This window comes from Acanthisitta chloris, unplaced genomic scaffold, assembly GCF_000695815.1.
Source record: "Acanthisitta chloris isolate BGI_N310 unplaced genomic scaffold, ASM69581v1 scaffold24194, whole genome shotgun sequence".
NCBI classification, from domain to species: Eukaryota; Metazoa; Chordata; class Aves; order Passeriformes; family Acanthisittidae; genus Acanthisitta; species Acanthisitta chloris.
The window spans coordinates 15,705-22,929 of NW_008668167.1; the positions used below are offsets into that span (position 1 = coordinate 15,705).

At 46.4% G+C, this 7,225-nt stretch overlaps 1 protein-coding gene across 1 annotated transcript in view; it reads left to right on the forward strand.

Annotated features, from left to right (window-relative positions):
- Nucleotides 1-7,225, forward strand: part of KIAA1211L (KIAA1211-like ortholog) — a 28,375-nt gene that overhangs the window by 15,556 nt on the left and 5,594 nt on the right. The window lies entirely within an intron of this gene.

A 7,225-nucleotide genomic window follows, 5' to 3' on the forward strand; every position in this document is an offset into this window, starting at 1 on the left:
ACAGCCAAGAGGGGGGAAAATCATTATGTCTTCTGATATGTTAGAAAAACTTCTTCCCTGCCCTGAACTTGTCTGGTCACAGGTTTGGTGTTAAGAATCTGAAGATGCTAGCCAAGCAAATGAAAAGTTCATCTGTGCCATTGCAGAGCTCTCCCCTTCTGGTTGCCCTTCTCTGATTGGGGTCAGCTTTGGGAGTGGGGAAACACCAAGCCAGAAGAAGACATCAGAGCACAGGGGACCACCTGTCCTGTAGGGTGACACAATTCTCCTCCTGGCCCCAGAGGCAACCTGCTGATGCCCTGAGTGACACCTGATTCCAGCTGTCATCTGACTCTGGCCATGTTTACAGCATCCTGCTCTCCCAGCTGTGATAACAGAGGGAGTTCTTTGGCTCCTGGTCCCCACAGCTGGATGAGGTCCCCACAGCTGTCCAGCCAGAGTCTCCCCACATCCTGCAGCCAAGGCAGGACATACATATCTATACAATCCCAACATTCCCTTTAAAGGCATTTCCCCCTCTGCCCTGCCCTGAGGAGTAGTTGATCATTTGTAGTTGATCATTTGCCCAAATCATTGATGGACTGAGATTCTGGGGAACAAGTGAGGAGGAAGACTTAGCATGGTAGGGTTGGTCTGCCAGGGGGGAGAGGAAAGCAGTGTGGGTCCCAGTGCTCCTGCACACAGCCTTTTAGCACATGTCTCTTGCTGAGCTCCAGGCTGGCTGCAGATGGAGTGGGGCTGGAGACAATGAGTGCTGGAGAAGGGAGGAGGGGAGAAACTAAGCCTGGGAGCACATTTCTCCTCCAGACACCTCCTGTGGCCCCTCAGCCCTGGGGTGAAGGAGACTCCTGCCCCCTGGTTCAGGACTGCCCTCTGCAAAATAGGGTAAGGGTTGTACTCCAGGCTCCCTGGTAGAGATGCATGCACCTGGAATTTCAAACAGAGTTGACAATATGACATCAAATCTCTATGTTTTTTAACACGATGGTTCAGGTTGGTCTGTTATGGTAATTAGTTTTTCTCCTTATTGACTGCCCCACTGATCCTAACGTGTCAACTTAAGCAAAGCTGCTAGAGCTTTCCACGTATTTCCAGCTTTGAGTGGCTTGGTAATGGGTTCTGATATGAGGGTATGCCAGGACTCAGGAAGAGTTTAATTCTAAATACAAAGCAATCTGCTCCAAACTCACCTGAGCTCCTTCCTAGCCCACTACAGACCTTTCTCTTTTACACCTGACCAAGCACCTCCTTGTGCTGAGCTGCCACATCAGCCTGTGCTGGCCACCTGAAGTGATGGGTGAAAGAGGTGTGACCAGTTCCTCTGGCTGCCCTGGCACCACACCAGCCTCAGTGGGGGAGATTTCACAGTGACCCCAGAAGTGATGCCCCTCTGAGAGGCATAGGAGAGCCACAGGATGCAGTGAGAACTTAGGAGGGCAATAGCCCTGCCCAGTCATCATTTTAAGCTCTTTGGAAAGTTTGCCTCAGGGCAGTGACTCTGGACAGTATCTTTGCAACTGCAAACAGGAGAATCTGACAAGGATGCTCAGCACAGCCCTCTGAGGATCCTGTGGTTTTAACCAGCCATCTCTGGCCTCCTGATCTGCCTGGACACCCACATTTTTTTTTCCCTTCCACCCACCCAACCCTTTCCTAGTCCTTGACTTCCTCAGCACTTTCAAAGAGCTGTGGTCACCATCAGGACACACTTTAGGCTGTCAGGGAGTTTCTTCCCACTGTGTATTGGGAAATCCCTGTGCTGAACGAGAAGACAAGCTGTGAAATGGTGATGTAAGGGGATGCAGTTCCCTTCTCATGCACACTCATCTCGAAAAAGTCAGTTTCCTGTGTTATGGGAGCAGCAGGCGCAGTCAAATTTTAGCTTTTCAGCATTCCTGGTACTGAAGGCAACAGGAGTGCTGATGGGATGCTGGTTTACCACTCCAGGGGAGAGCAGCACTCCTGCTCCCCAAGGTTTTCTGGGGAACTAGTTGGGGATTGCTTGGCCTCTGTCAGGCTCTTCAATGGCTGTGTGAAAACAGTCACCCCAGGAGGAGGAATTTTTAAGTTTCTGGAGCTAAAGGCACAAGTCCTTCCAAGATTTAAAAGGTTAAGCTGTGTTGTTTGGAGCTGATACATTTTGCTGTAAATCCTGTAAAGGGCAGAAACAATTACCACGTGCTAACAGGTTATTAAAAGAGCAAAACCATAAGCAATAGGTGTGTGAATGTGCATATTAGGTTATATAAAAATCAGTGACTGAGGACATGTAGTGCAGAGAAATGCTCTAAACAGAGAAAAGGAACTCAGGGAAGGACGATGGATGTAATGGTGAATGAAATTGGTGTGTATTGTCTGGCAAATACAGGCTCTGAAATGACAAGAAAAATGTTTCTCTCTACATCAAAAAGACATTGCTATAATGCTGTCCTGGCTACAGCTGAAAAGAAAGCTGTCTATTTTTTTTTTTCCTCCCCAAAAGAAGTTGCTTTTTCAGTGGTGTCAGGCTATTTTGCAACATGGCTGTTTTCCAGCAGTGAAATAGACTTTAATGCAAACAGCAGTTTCTTGTGTGAAAAACAAGACTCTCCTGGCATCAGTGGTATAGATCCAATCAAAAGTCAAATACCTCACAGAGCAGCTTAGAGAAGAAAGAAACGTCGGAAATACTTAGCCAAATCTTTTAGAATAGCTTTGTCTGAAATTAAGGAATTGGGTGTGTATACTGCCACAAATGCCTGTAGTGCTTTAATAAACAAAGGGAAATATGTAGGCCAGGATATACTGAATGCCATATGCATTTGTAAAGCCCTTCTCAAAATAACTGGTGGTTTATAAATGAGCAGAGATACAACCATGTGGAATTAAACACGCAGCCGTGTTATAAAACAATGACACTTGCACACAGAGGGTGTTATCTCCCTGGGTAAAGTTGTTTGGATTAGTTTTGAGGATGTTTGCTTATAAAATACTCAGGGAATCCAGAAGTTAGCTTTGCTTGCTGTTAGAGGTAGGACTTTGGAAAGGCTCCAACATTCTGCCTCTGCCCTTTCGCCTGCACAGATGGACAGGGACAGTGACCACTCTTTGCAGTCCTTGCAGGCATAAGATGTTCTTCTCCAGGTATGAAATTGAAATGTCATAATACAACAGCCTCTGCTGTATTTGGTGTGCACAGAGGCTTTTTGATTTAAAGCAAACAGGTACAAAGATCTGAGGCCATCTCTTCAAAAAAACAGTCAATGCCCAAATCTCAGGGCAGCGTTTCAATATGTCCTTGCTGTGGTTATCCATGTAAGCAGCACACACACAGATACATTTGAATTCACAGAGTTTATCTGTCTGCCAATAGACAGGAATAGGTGTGTATTTCTCTTTCTCTGTGTGTGTGTACAAACCGATGCAAAATAACAAGTCAATCACAGATCTCCTTTTGTACATTAAGATTAAGGCTCTATCTTCATCTTATTGTTCACACAGCCAGGCTGACACACAATGCAGGATAATATCCAGCTATCAATGAGAAGTGTACACATTTGTCTCCACAATATTTAGGCAGAAGAAATTTTGTCTGTGAGATCAGAGCTTTAGTCTGAGGAAAAAACACAGGAAGCTGTTTTAGGAACATACTAAGGGCAAGAGATACCTGCATTAAAGGGGGTTGCAGCAGAGGAATTCCCTGTGAGGGGATCACTGAGGGAGCCAGACTTGCTGCTGCCAGACACAGTGGAGAAGCTTGGGGGATTCTGATCTGTGGGAGGGAATTCAGAAGGTGGTTATGGTTCACTTGGTTTCAGGGCCTGTCCCTGGTGGTCAGTCTGGAGACTGTGGAAGTGGTGAAGAACACAAACAGAGACCCTGGTCTTGTGACTGTCCATGTGTGTGTGGGGGCTGTGGGAGATGTGAAGGGAAGGCTTCAGCAGCCTCTGGTGTGGTTTCAAGTGGGAGTAAAATACCTCAGCAGCCTACATTAAATGCTGGGTTTAATACATGGTGACATTATGCACAGAGTGGCTTGACAAGTTCTGACCTGGTATCTTTGCACTGCTGGTGACTTATCCCAAGGGGAAGAAGGGGCTCTTTGCTTTCAAAAAAGCCTGAGGCCAAGCCAGTTCCAAGGAAACCAGGGAAAGATGCAATCATGAGGTTAAAACTGTGAGTGAACAAGAGACAAATTGCTGCCAGCAATATCCTTTATTAGCTTATGAAGCTATTAAGTAATGAGTTGGATAGCACATTGTTTAAAATAACATGTTGTAATAAGAACCAAAGAATATGATTCGGATTTTACCCTTACTCAGAAAAATCTCCCAAGTGTTACACAGAAGCAAGAGGCTTTGCCAGAGGAGAAGTGAAACACAGGGTGTTTGTGGCAGCTGGGGCTGTTGGACTCACACAGTTTCCGACAGAACACGCCACTGCTTGTGTTTTGTGCTGCAATATCTCCTAAAAGTGGTGTTCACCAGCTGGGAGCTTCTGTGCTGCTTCCTCTGCATGTGACATGCAGCAGAAGCAGGAATTAAAATCATCCTTTTGAGAACTTCTGCTTCCACTCTGTCTCCCCTGTTCCCTAAATGCTGTGCTTTGCCATGTGGTGAACCATAAAAGCACATGGACTATCCCATGACTGGATGAGATAAGACAGAATGAGCTTGTTCAAGGTGATTAGACAGTCATGAACCGAGGAAGACGTGCAAGCAGCACTTCCCTTGTGAACAGTCACTTCCTGAGAAAGCTTTTTGCCTCTTGGTTTCCCTTAGAGTACCAACAGCTTCACACGACAGTCTCAAGTCACCTTAAATGGCCAACAGTGCATGGTGGGACAATGGAACAGATTGCCCAGGGAGGCTGTGGCTGCCCCAACCCTGGCAGTGTTCACAGCCAGGTTGGATGAGCCTTGAGCAACCTGCTCTGGTGGGAGGTGTCCCTGCCCAGGGCAGGGGTTGGGGCTAGATGATCTCTAAGGTCCATTCCAACCCCTAAAATTCTAAGACTCTATGAACTCTCTTCACCATGCTATCTCCTGGATTACTTCAACACCTTTTATCCTTCTGGCTGGAACAATGGTGCATGTCTAATGCCAAGAAGCCTTATCTAGTTGGAGGTGGGAGGATGTAAAGGACCTCTGGGCAATGGGAAAGATAATAAATAGTGAATATGCCTCTTCTACCCCTTAAAGTAATTCTGGCTGACAGATGAGGTAGCAAATCCTGCGTGGGTTGCATCTGATGTTTTTTTGCTGAAGATAAGGCACTTCCTCTGCCTTGCCTGCCTGTCTGGCTTTCTGCAGAAAAGACTCTCACAGGAACAAGGGCAGAACATAATTGCTTAAAGATACAAGAAAGCCTCTCCCAGAAGCAGATCAGCTCTTGATCCACTGTAGGTGATACTACTCTGCTGTCCTAATTCAGGCCCATACAGATACGTATAAAACCTTTAAGGTTATGATAAAGAGCTTTTGTTCCCCACTGTCATGGGGGCATTCTGATACCATCTCTTCTGGGATGATAATTTGGCTCTAATTTGGCTGGTTTATAATTGGCATGACTAGGATGTCTGGCATCTCATCAGGGAGACTTGTCTGAAGAGTAAGGGTGCTTGATGCCTTCGTTAGAGGATCTGCCTTATGAAAAACATTGTTCTAACTGCAGCCTGCAGACATATCGCTGCGGGATTGGGAACCCCGTTGTGCTAGGCACACACACATCGAGATAACAGCAAGATGTTCATAAATTCATGAGGATGACAGAGAAATGGAAGCACAGGTAGCAGTAAGACCATTACATGCGGCGCAGTAAACAGGCCCTGGGCGTAGCAGTCATTTTGTCAGGATTGATCGTGGGGTGGAAGCAGAGGAGGAACAATGTTGATGTTTACAGAAAGCTCCTGTGGTGTGACAGAGAAAATGGGACAAAACACAAAGGGGGATTTGGAGTCACAGAGACTAACATGTACATCACTAGCTGCAACAAGGCAGAAGCCACGTTCCCAGTGTCATCGGAAAGTCGATGGGAGGATTGAAAAGGGCCTTCAGGGTAAAGATGTTGGAGTTTTCAAGTACCAAGACATTACAGATGGTGAAGGAAGGCAAAAAGGAGGTGGAAGAGGATGTGTCTACAGCTGTACAGCCAGAGAGGAGCTCTGAGGAACACTAGACATCACCTTGAGTAGTGGCAGCTGATCTGTGTATTGCAGTAGAGCTTTGGGAACTGATGGCACCTGGTTTTTACTGGGCAATGCACTAATAGGTCCTGGCCAAGTTGGTCACAGCCTAAAAAGGTGCAGATGGATTTAAGGGCATGGCCTGCCAACAAAGGAGGGAATGTGATGGCAGATGCATCTAGAAAACATGTGGGTTGAGGAAGGGCTGAGGGAATTGGGTTTGTTTAGCCTTGAGAAGAGGCTCAGGGGTGACCTCATGGCTCTCTGCAACTCCCTGCCAGGGCTGGAGAGAGGTGTGGGATGTGTGTCCTGCCATGGCTGCAGGGAGAGGAGAGAGGGAATGGTCATAAGGTGAGACAGGGGAGACTCGATGTGAGGAGAAATGTTTTCCCTGTTAGGTCAGGCACTGGGATAGATTGCCCAGGGAGGTGGTGGAGTCACCATCCCTGGAAGTGTTTCAGAGGTGTCTGGATCTGACACTGGAGGATCTGGGTTAGGGTTTAGGGGTTCCAGCAGAGTGGCAGGTGAATGGTTGCACTTGATGACCTTAGAGGTCTCCTTCAGCCTTGATGATTCTATGGTTCTATGCTCTAGCAGTCAACACATCAACTCAACTGTGTGGGTCTACTTATGAAGCTCCAAATGAAGTTTGTCCCAAGATAGAGAAGATGGGGTAGATGTCCTTGAGCTGCTAGTGGCTGTCTAGGAGAACTGTGGAAGTTAAGGGACTCTGACTGATGTGTACAGGAAACCATTTCAGGTGAAGTGGTGTAGTCCTTCCACTGCAGCTGATGATGGCACCATTTTGTCTAAGTGCCAATTTAGACCAATGTATTTGAAGATTTGGACCAAATCAGGACAATTCCTACAAAAGCAAGAGTGATCCAGAAAATACGATTAATCAGAAGAGTTACAAAAAATAGGGAAAGCATGGTCTAAGTCTTCAAATATATAAAAGGCTGCAGCAAGGAGACTATGAGTAATCTGCTCGTGTCCATAGTGTGTAGGAGAAGTAAATTAGAGCAAGGAAGATTTAACTTAGCCAATAGGCAAAAAAAATTCA